This window comes from Bubalus kerabau, chromosome 17 (assembly GCF_029407905.1).
Source record: "Bubalus kerabau isolate K-KA32 ecotype Philippines breed swamp buffalo chromosome 17, PCC_UOA_SB_1v2, whole genome shotgun sequence".
In the NCBI taxonomy this organism is placed as follows: Eukaryota; Metazoa; Chordata; class Mammalia; order Artiodactyla; family Bovidae; genus Bubalus; species Bubalus kerabau.
Window position 1 is genome coordinate 25,589,712 of NC_073640.1, and position 19,258 is coordinate 25,608,969.

Sequence of the window (19,258 nt, forward strand, 5' to 3'; positions counted from 1 at the left end):
AAAGCCACTGACTAAACATGGCACCAATACAAATAAGTGCTTCTAGCATGCGGGTTTTCCCGTTGTTTTTAATCTGGTAAAGTGCTGTAGCTTCCTGCTGAGGGATGGGAAGTGCTGGCTTAGGACAGCGCTGCCACAGATGGGGACCAAAAGGTGAAGGTCATTTTCCGGGAAGTTTAGGAAAAGCCCAGTGGTTCCGGACTCTGTGTGCTGGAGACCATCCCAGACTGCTTGGTTAATGACTGCTACAGGAAGCTGATTCCAGCTCTCATATTCAATATTCAACAGAGACCATACGTTAGCCACCCTTTAGTGGTGCTGAGGTCTCAAAGGTACCCTGCTTGCCCTTCCCAGCTTCTGAGACAGAGCCAAAGGATATACAGGAAACCGACAGGAAACTTCACCAGCGCTAAGAGGCCAGCACCTCTCCCGCCAGAGACAATGTTTGGAAGGACCTTGTCAATACCAAATGTTAGTTGCTCAGTCGTGTTCGACTCTTTGTGATCCCACAGACTGTAGCTCGTCAGGCTCCTCTGTCCATAGGATTTCCTAGGCAAGAATACTGGAGTGGGTTGCCATTCCCTTCTCCAGGATATCTTCCTGACCCAGGGGTCAAACCCAGATCTGCTGCATTGCCGGCGGATTCTTTACTGTCTCAGCCACCAGGGAAGCCTGTAAATACCAAAGCCCTAGGCAAATCCAAAGAAGGAGGATTATTATTATTTATTTTGTGAGATCAGTTTCATTTGGATGCGTAATGGAAGAGTTTGTGTACGTTTATCGCTTCTGATCCGGCAAAGCCAGTTTGACACTTAGTGACCTACAACTCCGTTTTGAGGCCACAGCAAACAGCCGGAGCTTGGCTGCACTTTCACAAAAACAGTCTTGAAAAATACTGTTAAGGCCACTTTTAAAACTTTTTCAGACACCATGAACCCCAAGAAAACACCTTTCCAGAGTGAAGAACTGTTCAGTCCTTGCTAAAATAATCTTGGGTCCTCAGGACACATAGATACAGAGAGCAGACATTCATTTGTTACTTTGCAAATTGGCCATTCCCAGCTTAGAATGCTTTTTATCTTTTCAAACAGGGAATTGAGTTTTTCCACTTTGGAGCAAGTGCAGTTAACCTACCAACCTCGGAGCCCCAAAAGGGCTGAGTCAATTTCTCAGGGCAACTCGAGCTCCAGCTCGTAACTCATCCAACTCAGAGAACGGTACCCCTGGTCACCCTCCCGCCCCCGCCCCCCCTCCAGCTCTTCAGACAGAGATTTCCAGTTGATTACCCCTTGATTAGAGCCCAGAGAGAGGCAAGCCAGGTATATAGGATTCCCATTGTCCTTCCCGCCTCTGCTCCTGACCAGGGTCAGGCCGAGAGGGCTCTTGGTGAACACTGAACAATCAAGCCCTGTTTACCATGGACGTTTAGTTTTCTTTTCTCAAAATCAAAACAGAGTTTAGTAGGCAGCGTTATTTCATACATGCCTCTTGATCAATGGAATGATCTGTCAGAAGCCATTAAAGCCCCCATTAGCTTGAATGCATTCAAAGCTAAACTATTGGATCATTTAAGGGCCGCGGTGATTGTTTTTAATATACTGTACATTGATTTCTCCCTGTGAGCGGCAACATAAGTTTGAAACTAACTGTGTATGACTAAGGCTTCATTTGCTGTCTCCAGTCCTCTGTGACAAGCATGGTTTCACTTCGACCAGAAATGTCTGTGTATAGTTTTTAAAGAGATGCAGACCCTGGTAGATTTCCCAAGGTTTAGACTGAGTTGAGTTTTTTTTTTTTGTTTTTTTTTCCATTTCCTGAGCTTTCTCCCATTTCTTTGTGCCCACTCAGTGAGCTGGGCGTGCAGAATGGGAGAACCATCCCTGCCAGGGATCTCAAGTGAAAGGCAGTGGGGGAAATTTTTCTGAAAGCATGAAGTCCCAGTCGAGGCCAAAATTGAAGTGAATTTGACAGCCTTGGGCTGATGAAAGTCTGTGGCCAGCACAAAGCAACAGAAGTGTGGCTGTGTCAGGGGCATCCTTGCTGGGGCAGAGGCAGCAGATGCTGCCATCTCTTGGTAGGTTGACCCTTCCTTAGCCAAAATGGATTCTTCTAACACTCACTCACTGATTCCTTCCTAAATACCAGACTCTGTGCTAGGGGTCATCTAGCTCCCAGGTGGTGCTAGTGGTAAAGAACCCATCTGCCAATGCAGGAGACATGAGAGACATGGGTTCGATCCCTGGGTCGGAAGGAGGGCATGGCAACCCATTCCAGTACTCTTGCCTGGAGAATCCCATGGACAGAGGAGCCTGGTGGGCTACAGTCCATGGGGTTGGATGCCACTTAGGGACTTTAATTTCAGTTCTTCTCTTTCAAGAATAAAAGAGTATTTTAGTCAAAGAAGCAAGACATGTATCCCAAAGAAAAGTTTACATATGCTGTACCTGTTTTACAAATGAGGCAATTAAAGCCTGGATGAGAGAAATTAAGTTATTTAAGAATTACAGAAGTGGGTTTTCAAGTTTCTGGTTCAGTTTAGTCGCTCAGTCATGTTTGACTCTTTGTGACCCCATGAGCTGCAGCACGCCAGGCCTCCCTGTCCAATACCAACTCCCAGAGCCCACCCAAACTCATGTCCATTGAGTCGGTGATGCCACCCAACCACCTCATCCTCTGTCGTCCCCTTCTCCTCCTGCCCTCAATCTTACTCAGCATTAGGGTCTTTTCAAATGACTCAGCGGTTCGCATCAGATGGCCAAAGTATTGGAGTTTCAGGTTCAACATCAGACCTTCCAATGAATACCCAGGACTGATCTCCTTTAGGATGGACTGGTTGGATCTCCTTGCAGTCCAAGGGACTCTCAAGAGTCTTCTCCAACACCACAGTTCAAAAGCATTAATTCTTCGGCACTCAGCTTTCTTTATAGTGCAACTCTCACATCCATACATGACTACTAGAAAAACCATAGCCTTGACTAGATGGACCTTTGTTGGCAAAGTAATGTCTCTGCTTTTTAATATGCTGTCTAGTTTGGTCATAACTTTCCTTCCAAGGAGTAAGCGTCTTTTAATTTCATGGCTGCAGTCACCATCTGCAGTGATTTTGGAGCCCCCCCCTCAAAAAATCTCTCACCATTTCCACTGTTTCCCCATCTATTTCCCATGAAGTGATGGGACCAGATGCCATGATCTTAGTTTTCTGAATAATGAGCTTTAAGCCAACTTTTTCACTCTCCTCTTTCACTTTCATCAAGAAGCTCTTTAGTTCCTCTTCACTTCCTGTCGTAAGGGTGGTGTCATCGGCCTATCTGAGATTATTGATATTTCTCCCAGCAGTCTTGATTCCAGCTTGTGCTTCCTCCAGCCCAGCGTTTCTCATGATGTACTCTGCATATAAGTCAAATAAGTTTCTGATATATCTTGAGATTTAGAAAGAATATGAACATTCTTTTCGGAGGTGTCTGTGCTGGGTCTTCGTGGCCGCACATGAGCTTTCTCTAGTTGCAGTGAGCGGGGCTGCTCTGCGCCACAGTTTGCGGGCTTCTCGTTGTGGTGGCTTCTCTTGCTGTGGCACCGGCTGTAGGGCACGTGGGCTCAGTAGTTTTGGTGTACTACTAGTAGCTGTGGAATCTTCCTGGATCAGGGATCAAACCCGTGTCCCCTGCATTGGCAGGTGGAATCTCAATCACTGGGCCACCAGAGAAGTCCAATATGGACTTTCTTAAATCTACCTCCCAAATAAACCTAAGATATGGGGAAGAAGAACAAGGATAAGATTAGCCTACCCCTCCAATTGCACCCCAGAAGGGAGAAGTTTTCTGAAGTCTAGAAAATAGTTCAGTTCAGTCGCTCAGTCATGTCCAACATTTTGTGGCCCTATGGACTGCAGCACGCATGGCTTCCCTGTCCATCACCAACTCCCAGAGCCTAATCAAACTCATGTCCATCATGTTGGTGATGCCATCCAACCATCTCATCCTCTGTTGTTCCCGTCTTCCACTTTTGATCTTTCCCAGCATCATTTCCAATGAGTCAGTTCTTCACATCAGGTGGCCAAAGTATTGGAGTTTCAGCTTCAGCATCAGTCCTTCCAATGAATGTTCAGGACTGGGTGTCAATCCCTCCTCCAGAGGATCTTCCCAACCCAGGGATCAAACCCACATCATGTCTAGTACTTACTAATTACTCAACACATATAAAAGATGATGATAAATCTTGCTATAGTACCCCAACGAAAACACGCATGCCAAGGCCACTCTCTATGCAGCAGTATGGGAAAAAAAACATTCAAGGGCAATACCGTTAAGGAGCAAAATAGACTAGTAGCAAGAGCTGTGTTTCTTCTTGAATTAAAGGAGCTTGAGTGGGGCAGGCAGGGGACAAGGGCAAGCCATCGCAAGGGTGGAGCCACTGCCTGTCTTTCAGGGTCAGGCATCTTGTTTAAACGGAGGGCAGGCCTGCAGGACAGCGAGATGCAGGCTCATCTTCCTTGAACAGATAAAGAATCGTTTCTGAGTGCTCCCCATCTCTCTTGCTCCTGTAACACTGCTAAGGTTATTCTAATGCCTCATTAGGAGAGGCGGTTATCTGGTCTATGATTTTTTTTTCGTGGAGGTGGGTGGCAGGAAGCGGGAGGGGTGGACCTGTGCTTTCTAACTTACACGACTGACTAATGTGTCATTATAAAGGATCAGAAAAACACAGCTGCTGCTTATTCTGTGGTTGAACTTATCACCCCAAAAGCTCTGGTGGCTTATAGAGTTTTATGAAGGAATTCACAATTCATCATTTTTGCTCAGACTGTTACCATTGTAACGAAGTTGCAAGGTGAGTCTGGCTGTCCATAGATTTCTCCTCCATCTGGTGTGCTGGCAGGTTCCTGTTGCCTCCTTAAAGCTTCTGCATTTTGCCCTACCATCCAAACTCTCCAGGAATGCCCTAGATCTTTCCTGTCGCACTAATCTCTTGCCATCTGAATCCCCGAGTCACTTATAAGCCACTCTGTTTTCATTTGTTGATCATTTCCATTTGTTCTGCCACCAGCATGTTTATAAATACTACTTCACTTTGTCAAATTCAGTTTCCATATTGGACTATGAAATACCAGAAGGCAGAGCTCACAGGATCCGATCTTTATACTTCCATTTTATTAGGCTCCATAACACTCAGAATCACACTTCATCTCTCCCAAAGCATTTAATATTTATTAGCTATCAATCCAGCTAACTTTTATCTGACACATAATAGATACTCAATAAATGTGTGTTGATTGGCTGTTTGCTAGAGGAAAAAAATCTATCATCATCCTCCCCTGCTTTAAAATCCACCCCCAACCCCCCAGGCCCCCTTCCCCTAAGATTTTTCTGACCACAGCTTACAAGGCTATTTGAAATTTACCTGCAACTTCTCTCTCCAACTTCATCTCCCCAAACTTACTTCTCACCTTGTTCCAGCCACACCTGATTTTGCACGATGTCCTGAGTCCTCCCATGGTTCTGGCTCTGCATCTAGGTGAGTGGCCTTGAACATGGTGGGACTTAGCAGGGGCTCAGATGGTAAAGCATCTGCCTGCAATGCAGGAGACCGGGGTTCATTCCCTGGGTCTGGAAGATCCCCTGGAGAAGGAAATGGCAACCCACTCCAGTACTCTTGCCTGGAAAATTCCATGGACAGAGGAGCCTAGTCAGCTACAGTTCATGGCGTTGCAGAGAGTCGGACATGACTGAGCAACTTCACTTCACTTCACTTCAATTGGTTAAAGCTGAGAATGGGTGGAGCTGGGGAGGATTTGATCAACAAAATCTGTGTCCCCAAGAGGCATTTGATCAAGGAGACGCTGATATGATAGCCAAGCATCTGAGACAGTGGTTGGGACATGGCAGCCGGGACTATATGGGGCCTTGATTCTGCCTCAGATTAAAGGGAACAGAGGAGGCACCCCAGGAAGGAGCAGACAAACCTTCCATGTGAAGTCAAGGCCCAGCCGAGTCGTGTAGCATTCCGTATAGGCATCCAGGGCCAGTGCAGTTCTGAGAGCAAGATCACAAAAGCCACGTGCCTTGGCCAATGAGACTGAGGGAAGACTGGAAGAGCTCAGTGGACATGGACTTGGGGCACTGGACTTGGGTCAGCAAGACTAATTTCAGATCCCATTGACCTGGAATCATTAGGCAACTCTACAAATAACAGGAGTGTCATATCATAACCATTTACTCAAGAATTCAATTCTCCAGGCATAGCAAACACACACAAAGCAAAGGGCAAAACAACAGAATGATTCCATCCCCAAGTGGCAGTCAGCAAGTGCCCAGCCTGGAGGGTGAGCTGGGGGGCAAGAATCCTGTTTTCTCTTTGGGGAAGGCACCACATGGCTTCTAAACACAGTCAGTTACTTCACCTGGAGCTTAACTGAAAAGACACAATCTGTTCCAGCAACGGGGAGGCAAAGCTGCCTAAATATTTGACCAGAAAGAACTTACCAGTGGCAAATAAGCTCATGAAAAGATGGTCAATATCATTAGCCATCAGGGAAATGCACATTTAAACCACTACACACCTATAGGAACGGCTATAATTTTATAACACCACTTGCTGGGAAGGATGTAAGAAGCTGGAGCATCAAAAATGGCTGGTGGGAATGTGAAATGGTACAGCCACTCCAAAAAAAGAGTTGGGCAGTTTCTTATGAAATGAAACAGGAAATTAACCATAGGACCCAGCAATCATACTCAATCATTTATCCCTGAGAAATAAAGCCTCTACTCCTAAAAATGTACATGACTGTCCACAGCTTTATTCATCATAGCCCAAACTGTAAAGAAACTACAAAGGATGTAATTTGGGTGTATCCACATCATGGAATACTTTTAAGCAATAAAAAAGGAATAACCTATTGATACACACATCAACTTGAATGGATCTCCAGAGAATTGTGCTGAAAAGCAACAACAACCGAAAAGTCTAATCTCAAATGGTTATATGCTATATATGTATGCAAACAAATGATTTCACTTCTTTAATAACCTTGAACTATCAAAAGTATAGAACTGGAGGGCAGATTGGTGGTAGCCAGAGGTCAGGGATGGGAAGTAGCTATCAAGGAGCAGAGTACAGGCAGACTCGTGATGACCGAAGAGTTCTATATCGACGGAAGTGTTCTGTATCTCGATGCTGGTGGCGGGGATTTTATGAATCTACACATGGGAAAAAATTGTGCTTACTGTTTCTACATGCACACGCAACTGTTGGAATCTGAATGAGCTCCGTGGACTGCAGCACTATCAGTTTCCTGGTTTTGATATTACAAGACAATTTGATATTGTATTACAGTTATGTAAGATGTTACAATCCTGGGGAACTGGCTGGAGGGCACACAGGACCTCCCTATATATTTGGGGTGGGGGGGGCAACTTCCTGAGAATCTATCAGTTCAGTTCAGTCGCTCAGTCGTGTCTGACTCTTTGCGACCCCATGAATTGCAGCACGCCAGGCCTCCCTGTCCATCACCAACTCCCGGAGTTCATTCAAACTCACGTTCATCGAGTCAGTGGTGCCATCCAGCCATCTCATCCTCTGTTGTCCCCTTCTCCTCCTGCCCACAATCCCTCCCAGCGTCAGTCTTTTCCAATGAGCCAACTCTTTCCATGAGGTGGCCAAAGTACTGGAGTTTCAGCTTTGGCATCATTCCTTCCAAAGAAATCCCAGGGCTGATCTCCTTCAGAATGGACTGGTTGGATCTCCTTGCAGTCCAAGGGACTCTCAAGAGTCTTCTTCAACACCATTGTTCCCAAATAAAAAGTTAAAAGAGAAACTGGTCCGGTATTGTATGAGAGGGGAGAAGGTGAGCACTCCCTTGACAAGAATGGAAGAGGCCCTTGGGCCTGACAACACCCCCATGGTTAAGGCATTGCCACCTGCTTCGTGACATCTAACCACTGCTTTTGTAGAGAATAGACTTGTGGGAGCAGTGAGGGAAAGTAGTGAGGGTTACGAATTGAGACAGCAGCATTGCCATATATATATACACTACCAGTGTGAAATAGCTAGCTAGTGGGAAGCATGGCACAGTGAGCTCAGCTAGGTGCCGTGATGACCTAGAGGGCCGGGGGTGGGGGTGGTGGGAGAGAAGCTCAAGAGGGAGGGGATATATGTATACAGACGGCTGGCTGACTCATTGTACAGCAGAAACGAACGCAATATTGTGAAGCAATCACATTCCAATTTTAAAAATTAAAAAAAAAAAAACTAGTCAGGCTGAACAAAATAAAAGTCAGTGTTCCCATTTCCAACATAGCACCTCCCTGGGGGACTCTCAAGAGTAATTGTCACTGTAGATGATTCCTTGCACATAAGATGTGACTGTACTCTTGAAACTCAAAGCTCGCTCACGCTTGTACCTTAGAACTACACTCATCCCTGGGGACCGAGCTTCCCCTGGGCATTGCTGCCGTGTCTTCATGAATCCTGCTGGAAGGAGACCCCCTCTCCCCATTCACTGATTGCATGAGACTTCTTCAGACAAGGTCACAGGCACATCCAATAATCCAAAATGATCCTTTAACCAAACATATTTGGGATGCACTGGGCTAGACTGTGTTCCTAAGTGTCCTCTGAAACCTATGGACGGAAACAGTAACTACCATCTGGGCCTGTGCTACTTCACATCACTGTCTCACAAAACATTCACAGCAACCCCATCTAATAGTTACTATTGTTGAACTCCATTTTTTCCACGTGAGGAAATTTAGGCACAGAGAGGCTGAATAACTTGCCCCAGATCACACAGCTGGTAGCTGGTAGAGCCAGGATTTGAACCCTGGGAATCTGGCTCCAGAGCCTAAGCATCTAATCTCTCTTTCCCAGCTTGAGCTTGACTAAACCTAGAAGGTACTGCTGCTGCTAAGTCCCGTCAGTCGTGTCCGACTCTGTGCAACCCCATAGACGGCAGCCCACCAGGCTCCCCCGTCCCTGGGATTCTCCAGGCAAGGACACCAGAGTGGGCTGCCATTTCCTTCTCCAATGCATGAAGGTGAAAAGTGAAAGTGAACTCGCTCAGTCGTGTCCGACTCTTAGTGACCCCATGGACTGCAGCCTACCAGGCTCCTCCGTCCATGGGATTTTCCAAGCAAGAGTACTGGAGTGGGGTGCCATTGCCTTCTCTGGTAAAGTCAGGAACCAGAGTTACTTTCAGCCACTGCCACATGAAAGCAATGCATTATAGTGGAGCAGTTAGATCCCTGGACTTTGGAGGAAGTCATACCCAAGTTCCAGTCTCAACAGACCTCCACCACCACCACACACACACACTCACAAATAGCTGTGTGACCATGGGTAAGTGGCTTAACTTCTCTGTGCCCCAGCTTCCCTCCTGTTAAATGGGACTACCAACAACATCTATCACATAGGATGGTCTGAGGGTTAAAAAGAGAGAGTACACAAATCTCTTAGCATAGGGCAAAACAGAGTAACTGCTCAAAAAAGAGAAGCATAGCTTTTTGAGGAAGAGACTTTGCTCTTTGGTGCTGGGGAGTAAGTAGGGAAGAGGGGCAGGTTTCCATGAGTGTTTTTGTAGAAGAGAGCAATTGCTGATCCTTGATGGAAAAACAAAGGCACCTCCTCAAGGAACCCGCAGTGTGGAAGCAGTCCCTGCACTTCAGAGCCTGGAGATGGTCTAACGACCATGTCCCCTCTGAACAGAGTCGGCAACTGCTTGGATGGGACCACCTGCAAAGATGGCAGGACTGCTAGGGTCACTTGATTCTTAAACCATTCAAGAAGCTACCAAGGTAGAGTTTAGGTGTGAAATTGGTAAGTACATGCTCATCCACTCGTTCGTGTCCCATTCGTTGCAACCCTATGGACTGTAGCCCACCAGGCCCCTCTGTCCATGGGATTTTCCAGACAAGAACACTGAAGTGGGTTGCCACTTCCTCCTGCAGGGGATCTTCCCAATCCAGAGACCGAACACATGTCTCCTGAATCTCCTGCATTGGCAGAAAGATTCTTTACCACTGAGCTGCCTAACCCACCCCCAAAATGTTTTTTGAAGAATATTCTTAATATTCCTAAAAAATTTTTGTTCAGCTTCATAGAAAACTGGAGGAAATTTTTATCACCTGGAGGAAACTTAAAAAACAAATTTTATTGGAGTCTAGTTGATTTACAATGCTATGTTAGTTTCAGGTGTACAGGAAAGTGAATCAGTTATACATATACATATATACACTCTTATTTTAGATTTTTTCCCGTACCGTCCATTATAGAGTTTTGAGTAGAGCTGCCTGTGCTATATAGTAGGTTCTTATTAGTTATCTATTTTGTATATTATAGTGTGTCTATGTCAATCCCAATCTTCCAATTTATCCCTCCTTCCCTCTTGTCCCCTGGCAACCATTAGTTTTCTGTGTCTATGACTTGACTTCTGTTTCATGACTAAGTTCACTTATACCCTTTTTAAAGATTCTGCATATAAATGATACCATATTTATTTGTCTTTCTGTGTTTGATTTACTTCATTCAGTATGACAATCTCTAGGTCCATCCATGTTGCTGCAAATAGAATTATTTTCTTCTTTTTTGTAGTTGAGTAATGTTCCATTGTACACATACACCACATCTTCATCCATTCCTCTGTTGATGGACATTTAGGTTGCTTCCATGTCTTGGCTGTTGTAAACAATGCTGCAATGAACACTGAGGAGCCTGAGTCTTCTTTTCTAATCGTGATTTCCTCTGGATATATGCCCAGGAGTGGGGTTGTGGGATCATATGGTAGTTCTATTTTTACTTTTTTAAAGACACCTCCATGCTGTTCTCCATAGTGGTTGTCAGAGTCCACATTCCACCAACAATCCTACATTGTTCCTTTTCCTCCACACCCTCTCAGCATTTATTGTTTATAGATTTTTGTGGCTGGTGTGAGACAAAAAATCATTGTAATGTTGATTTGCATTTCTCTAATAATTAGTGATATTAAATAACTTTTCACCTTTTTTTTTTCCATCTGTATGTCTTCTTTGGAGAAATGTCTATTTAAGTCTGAAACTTTTATTTTTGCCGTCGCCTTATTGACCTCATCTCCTGTGAACCTCTCCCACTTCCAGCCCTGGTTATCTCTCTCTGCATCACTCACTCTGGCTTCCATACACCGAGTCCTCACGCATCCCAGGGCCCCTACATTCGCTTTTGGCTCTCTTGGAACCCCCTTCATCCCGGTACCCACACAGCTCCTTCATAGTCTTTGGGTCCTTCTTCGACTGTCACCTTCAAAGTGAGGCCTTTCTTGGCTACCTTGTACACAATTGAGTATTAGGATTTTCAGCATGGAGTCCAAAATAACATTTAAAAATAACAGCTTTATTGAGCTATAATTCACCTACTGTAACCAAGATAACAGTTTTAAGATTGATGTTAATCTTTACCTCATCTAGTTTTATGGATTATATTGAGTGAATTCTAAAATACCTTTTCCCCTCCAGTTTTTACATCTCTGACATCAGGATGTATCTTACAACAATGGCATGTCATAGTTTAATTAGCAGCATTTTATTTTTTCTTTCATAACAATACATAAAATAACAGTGCATAACCAAGGGTCTCTTTGCATTGATGAAATGTGACATCTAAAATTTCTATCACCATTTACTCTAAAGAGCTCAAAGTACAGAGCTGGACTGTTGATAAAGATGTAAAGTACATCATTAAACTGCAATAAAAAGAGATTCCATTCGGAGTGAGATAGCATCACTGGGGTGGGGGCATTGATTCCGCAGTTGCTTCTGAGTTCATCTGTGCTGGAGGGTGGGAAATGTTTTTGTTAATTTATGAGTCCTGCTCTTCTATTTAGAATCTTTTCCTTGTCTTCCCTCCCGTTTCTCTCTCTCTCTCTAATGCTTGCTGAGGGATTTCTTTTCTTTTGAGAATGTTAAAAACAATCATAATGAAAAACCTTCACAGAGACTCAGTCTTTGAAAACTGACATCAAGGTGAATGTCTAGTGGAAATTTGGGGCTTGCTGGGCTGCCACGGGCCGTTTGCATTTAAACAAGTGGTGACTTTGATTTAAGGATTTGACTTGATGGGTAATATATCCAAAACAGGAGATGATGTATATACTGTTTCCATCAGAAATATCAAGTTCTGTGTGTGATGTGTTTATTTCTCTGAGTGGTTATGTATTTAATAAATAATGTGTTTCAGTGGGTATTATTTTCATTTCAGTCTGTAATTCCTCCACAATATGTCTCAGTTTCGGGGGTGAATGACACTTCATAAATTATGAGCTGTTATTAGCTGCTTTCTCGTTGCATCTTAATTATTAGGCTGCAAAGAGAGGGCAGACTTTTATAAGCATTCATATTTTCTGTTTACAAGGCTTTTACTGACGTCTAATAAATTTAATTACCTCTAATAAGAAGAGGAAATGGAGTTCTATTTAGCAAATTCATAGCTTTGAAATGCATCTTGTAGCTTTATGAGCGTGGCAAGCTCCAGGAAGGTGAATGCCATTTAAGAAGCCGTGGCTGGGTTAAACTAACTGCAAAACTGTTAAATTATTTTTGTTTCCATTTTATTGCTTAACCTCCAGGGTAAACTTCAGGCTACCTGATAAAGCAGCCACTCAGGAACTTTAAACTTTACATGCTTTGCCCCACAGGGCCAAAGCCGACTCTGGTATTAAAGGTACATTTTTCAAACATAATTTTAGATTTGGAAATTGATTGTGTCTTGACCTACTTATTTCCAAGAGCTGTTCATTCCCGACTCCTTTGTTTTGCTCGTATTATAAATCTATTGTTCTTTCAGGAGGACTCCCAGCTGGTATGGGGGTGGAGGGAGGGGAATCAATGCAGTGAAGACGGACTCATTCTGCCAACACTGCTATCATTTGAATCAAATCCACAATTAACCGGACTCGGGCTGCAGAAAAGACACGCCAAGATCTCTGATCAACTGCTTCCTACAGAGGGTGGGAGTGGAGTAGACGGCTGGTTTATAAAGATCATGTTTGAAGGAAGAGGGATCCTATAAAATATTTAATGACTTATTTTATAGGGCATCAGATAATTTAGATTTTCCTTTTGGTTGGATGTCTTCCCAAATAACATTTTTAAGGCATCTAGATTTTCATTTATTGTAGCAAACAGACCCTTGGAAAAACCATACTACTTAGTGATGAATGCTTTCTTTTCTTGGTCTTTCTTCAAAACCTAAACACAATCTAGAGGTTAATAGGAGGGGCTTGTGAATGAAAAAGTGTCTTTTAAAAGTGCCCTCACGCCTGGAGTCTCTCTCTCTCTATGGGACTTGGCCACACTGCTCTGAAGCACTCCTAGGGGCTTGTCCTCATCTCTTTCTTGGTCCCCACCTACACTCTGCATCCATCCATCACGTCCGCAGCCTCAGAATCCTGTTTGTCCTCTATTTGCCAACACCTTATTTCTGTTCCTTGTTTTTTCCTCTGGGACACTGACAGCAGCTTTCCCAGGGATCTTTCGTCCAGTCTGGGCCCTTTGAGTCTGTTATCCACAGCAATGGCCAGAACCAGCTTCCTCTAAAAGAATAAACACATGTGACCCAGCCCTACAGTAGGGTCCCAAAACACTCCTCTAGTCTCATCTCCCGTCTCTGTGCCTGACTCCTCTCCTCCCTGAGTCCTGCCAAGCCTCTGGTTCCAATCTAATGGTGCTTCCTGTTTCCTAAATACAGCCAGTCCTTCCAGGGAGCTGAACAGACTCCACTGGGACATTCACCAGAAAGGTGGAGATTCATGGCAATGGATTTAAGAGTAGAGACAAAGTGGACACTGTGAGAAAATCATTTTTGTTTCAAATAATCTATATTAGACAGGAAAAAGAAACAATCAAGAAAGGGTATTTTTAACATATATTTTTGGCATACCAGTCATTTCAATTTCTTTTTGTAAGAATTGCTTCTTCCTATCCTTTGTCAGGGGCTTCCATGGTGGCTCATGCAGGAGACCCCAGTTTGATCCCTGGGTCGGGAAGATCCCCTGGAGGAGTGCATGGCTACCCACTCCAGTATTCTTGCCTGGAGAATCCCATAGACAGAGGAGCCTGGTGGGCTACAGTCCATGGGGTTGCAAAGAGTTGGACATGATTTAGCAGCTAACACTTTCACATTCTTTGTTATTAAAAAAAAGAAAAAATAGTCCTTTTAAATTGATTCCTAGAAACTCTTTGTATGTTTTGAATATCATCACTCTCTTGTATGTGTCTCAAATATTGTCTCCTGGTCAATCATGCATCTTTTAATGTTGATTATGGTATCCTTTATCACATATTGTATATTTCATCATATATGAATATTTGGATTTTTAATATATTCAAATCCGTTCATATATTCCATTATTGTCTTTTGTTTCTGTCCTACGAGCACTCCCCATCACAAATTACTCTTCGTTTTCTGCTGGTGCTCTGTTTTCTGTTTAACTTCAGATCTTTATTTTACCTAACTTTTATTGTGGTGAATGATGGCAGAAAAAGTTCTGGCTCTGTGCCCTACCTCAGTGTGTCCACTTGCCTTGTAACCAGTCAGTGGACAATCAACGATTCCTACGCTGATTTGAAAATTCATCTTTTTAAAAATTCTAATTTTTAAAATGTGTGTATTTTTAATTTATTTATTTCGCTGCATTGTATCTTAGTTGCAGCACGTGAGATCTTTTTTTGTGGCATGCTGAATCTTCGCTTGCTGTGGTGCCCAAACTCTACCTATGGCGCCTGGGCTCTGGAGTTGTGACACCTAGCCTTGGTCGCTCTGCAGCATGTGAATTCTTAGTTCCCCGACCAGGGAACTTAACCACTGGACCACCAGGCAAGTCCCTAAACTCTAGTTTTTAAAGGAGAATCGTCTTGAGTATGTTTACACACATGAAACAAGGTCCTTTGGACATCTTTTCTCTCTGGCACGTTCTGCTGTGTCCGCCGGAGTCTCCGAGTTAGGATGAGCAGAGCCCCCCGGGAACCCGTGTTGAAAGCGCAGCATGAGTGAGAAATGCAGGGAGCGGTTGTTACCAAGCATAACCTAACCTGTCACAACCAGCGCATCTCCTGCTCTCATCTGAATTCTGGCCATAACTGTTTTCCTAGAGGAAAGGGAAGGGATGCTTACTTTTCAGTTACTGAATTTCTTTTTTTTTTTTCCCGTAAAAAGATTTTTTAATAGCAAAACATCTTGTACATAACTTAAAGTTTACCAGTTTAACCATTTTTAAGTATACAGTTCTGTAGCATTAAGTCCATCCACAATGATGTACAACCATCATTACTGTCTTCAGAACTTTAAAAAATTGTATTCATTTTTATTGGAGTCTAGTTGCTTTACAATGTTGTGTTGGTTTCTGTTGTACAGCAAGGTGAATCAGTGATACATATACATATATACCCTCGTTTTTAGATTTCCTTCCTATTTATGTCACCATGGATTACTGAGTAGGGTTTCCTGTGCTAAACAGTAGGATCTCATTAGTTATCTATTTTATACATAGTAGTGTACATATGTCAATCCCAATCCACCAGTTTGCACCCCCCCCACACACCTTGGTAACCATAGTTTATTCTCTACACCTGTGACTCTATTTCTGCTTTGCCAATTAGTTCATCTCTACCATTTTTCTAGATTCCACATAGAAGCGATATTATGCAATATTTGTTTTTCTCTTTCTGACTTACTTCACTTTGTATGACAATCTTTAGGTCCATCCATGTCTCTGCAAAGGGCACAATTTCATTCGTTCTTGTGGCTGACTAACATTCCACTGTGTATATGTACCACGTCTTCTTTATCCATTCCTCCACTGATGGACATTTCAGTTGTTTCCATGTTTGGCTATTGTAAATAGTGCTGCAGTGAATACTGGGGTGTGTGCATCCTTTTGAATGATGGTTTTCTCTGAATATATGCCCAGGAGTGAGATTTCTGGGTCACATCACCTAGGCTTTGATAACCACTGTTCTACTTTCTGTCTCAATGAATTCAACTATTCTAAGTATCTGCAGCCATGAAATTAAAAGATGCTTGCTCCTTGAAAGAAAAGCTATGACCAACCTAGACAGTATATTAAAAAGCAGAAACATTACTTTGCTGACAAAGGTTTATCTAGTCAAAGCTATGATTTTTCCAGTAGTCATGTATGGATGTGAGAGTTGGACCATAAAGAAAGCTGAACACTGATGCTTTTGAACTGTGGTGTTGGAGAAGACTCTTGAGAATCCCTTGGATTGTAAGGAGATCCAATCAGTCAATCCTAAAGGAAATCAGTCCTGGATATTCATTGGAAGGACTGATGCTGAAGCTGAAACTCCAATACTTTGGCCACCTGATGTGAAGAACTGACTCATTGGAAAAGACCCTGCTGCTGGGAAAGAATGAAGGCAGAAGGAGGAGGGGACAACAGAGGATGAGATGGCTGGATGACATCACTGAGTAGATGGACATGAGTTTGAGCAAGCTCCAGGAGTTGCTGACGGACAGGGAGGCCTAGTATGCTGCAGTCCATGGGGCCGCAAAGAGTTGGACACAACTGAGCGACTGAACTGAAGTACCTCATTAGGGAGAATCATACTCATGTCTTTTGCAACTAGCTTATTTCACTTAGTATAATGTTCTCAAGGTTCACTCATGCTGTAACAAGTGTCAGAATTTCTTTCCTTTTTAAGGCTAAATAGTATTTTGTTTATCCACTCTTCCATCGATGGACATTTGAGTCATTCCCACCTTTGGTGGAATGCTGCTATGAACACTGGTTTATGCATATCTGTTCCAGCACCTGTTTTCAATTATTTTGAGTAATATACCCCTAAGTGGAATTGCTGGATCATATTGTAATTCTGTTTCTAACTCTTGGAGGAATCGCTCTACAGTTTTGCACAGTAGTTACACCATTTTACATTCCCACTAGCAGCAAACAGGATTTCAATTCTTCCACATCCATGTCAACACATTGTTTTCTGTTTTTTTTTTTCTTTGTTTGTTTAATATTAACAATTCTAATGGGTACGAAGTGGTTTTTCACTATGGTCCAACTTTCTTTTTGATTCATTCCTTGCCACAGGAGAACAAAATTTCCCATTTCCCCTAAAAATGGGGAAAATGCTTTCAGCTCCACTTTAGATTTGAAAGCAGCCCTTAGCCAGACTCTGACATGGCTGAATTCAGTCTTTTATCCCTGTTCTTCTTGTGTGTTATGCCCATTTCCAAATGCCTCTCCTGACAAGCCCTCTTCTCAACCAAAGCACTCATTTATACTAAGAAGAGAGTGAGCTATCCTGAGAGCATTTGTTGTTTAAACACAAGGCTGGGGTAGGGGCAGCATTCACTCAGAGAAATACATTGCTGATGGCATAAGTACAAAATTTAGTGAGAAGATGTGTGGGGCGAGGCACCCCGGAAATCGTATAGACAAGAATGCCTCACAAGAAGGATGCCTCATTCCCACAAGCCACATCCTGAGTCCAGCCTCCGTCTGGTCCTGTGCTGCTCTCTGGTTTACTGTGTTTGGAGTTAGGCTCTCTTGGATGTATCTTTATGTTTCTGGTTTTTTAAAGAATTGAGTTTGTTAATCCTTTTTAAAAAATGTATATAAATTTCACATAGCATAAATTCACCATATAAACCATTTAAAAGTGCATAATTCAGTAGTTTTGAGTATATTTACAAGGTTGTACAACATCATGACTATCTTTTTCCAGAACACTATCTGATTTCATCACCCTCCCCCCCACCTCCCCCCCGAAAAAACCCTATGTCTACTAGTGCGTGTGTACATGCTAAATTGCTTCAGTCATGTCAGACTCTTTGCAACCCCATGGACTATAGCCTGCCAGGCTCCTCTGTCCATAGGGATTCTCCAGGCAAGAACACTGGAATGGGTTGCCGTGCCCTCCTCCAGGGGAGCTTCCTGACCCAGGGATTGAACCCGCATCTCTTACATCTCCTGCATTGGTAGGCACCAGCTTGTTAGCAGTCGATCCCAATTCCCAATCATTTTTTCTCCCTTTTTCAAAATTGAAATATAGTTGATTTACAAGGGTGTATTAATTTCTACTGTACAGCTAAGGGATTGAGTTATATACAAGTGTGTACATGCACACGCACACACACACCCTTTTAAAATATTTTTTCCATCTCTTTAAGTGTCAGCATGATTGTATGACTTTATCCAGAAGTTTCCTGATGAACACATAAAGCTCAACTATAAAACTCAGCATCTTCATCGGAACTAAGCTTTTAATTGGACTTCTAACATTCTGAGATGTTCTTAAGATGCCTCCAAGTGATGAGTCTGCAGAATGTGAGGACTGCTGTGAGCACTTGGAATGGGGCTAAAGCTCTACCATGGAGATTCAGGCTGAAGGCGTCTGTTCAGCCAGGCCTGTCAGATTCTATCATCAAATGTGACATCGTTGGCTCTGACAGTGCTTCTGAGTGATGACCAGAGAGGCACCATCGCTCCTTAGCTGGGCCTCTTGGGACCTGAACACTGGGCATGCTGCTTTTTGCCACCCCTGGGAAGTCCAGGGCTTGGAGCTGGGCCAGTGAAACTGGGGCTTCGCCTGCCCACCTCCACTCCACTCAGGGTGCCTCTTGTTTTACTCCTGGGCACCTCCTGAGTCCTGTAAGAAGAGCCATCATGGGGAAACACATGTTCTTTTAGATTCCTGCTCACAAAGGAAGACAAGAATCCCTCCTATAGTTCAGCAATGATGAACAAGGGCATGTCAAGGTTGATGACAGGTTGATGATAACTACAGGGACCAACAAGTCAAAGTGTCAGTCACTTGGTTGGGTCAGACTCTTGGCGACCCCGTGGACTGTAGCCCACCAGGCTCCTCTGTCCATGGGGATTCTCCAGGCAAGAACACTGGAGAGGGTTGCCATTTTCTTCTCCAGGAGATCTTCCCAACCCAGGGATTGAACCCATTCTCCCACATTGCAGGTGGATTTTTTACTGCCGGAGCCACCAGGGAAGCCAACACCAAGAAGGAACCAACACCTACAGGAACCAACACCAAGAAGGAAAACCCAACAAGAAAATCCTGAAACCTGGATTCTCTCCACCTGGAAGGCAGCAGTGTCTCACTTTCACCAAGGGCCTGAACCTCTCACCTCTCCCCTTGACCCTCCAACTCGACACCATATGGTAGGTGCTAGATTTCTTCCCAGGCAAGGAGCTCCTTGCTAATGGTTCTCTTCTTTCTTCATCTCCAGCCCAAAGGCATCACTACCAACCCCTTTT

At 43.7% G+C, this 19,258-nt stretch overlaps 1 non-coding gene across 1 annotated transcript; it reads left to right on the forward strand.

Annotated features, from left to right (window-relative positions):
• The first annotated feature begins 7,818 nt into the window (after positions 1-7,818).
• On the forward strand, positions 7,819-7,943 carry LOC129632634 (U6atac minor spliceosomal RNA). Its single transcript, XR_008704624.1, has one exon. It is a non-coding gene; the product is annotated as a U6atac minor spliceosomal RNA (small nuclear RNA).
• The last annotated feature ends 11,315 nt before the right edge of the window (positions 7,944-19,258 follow it).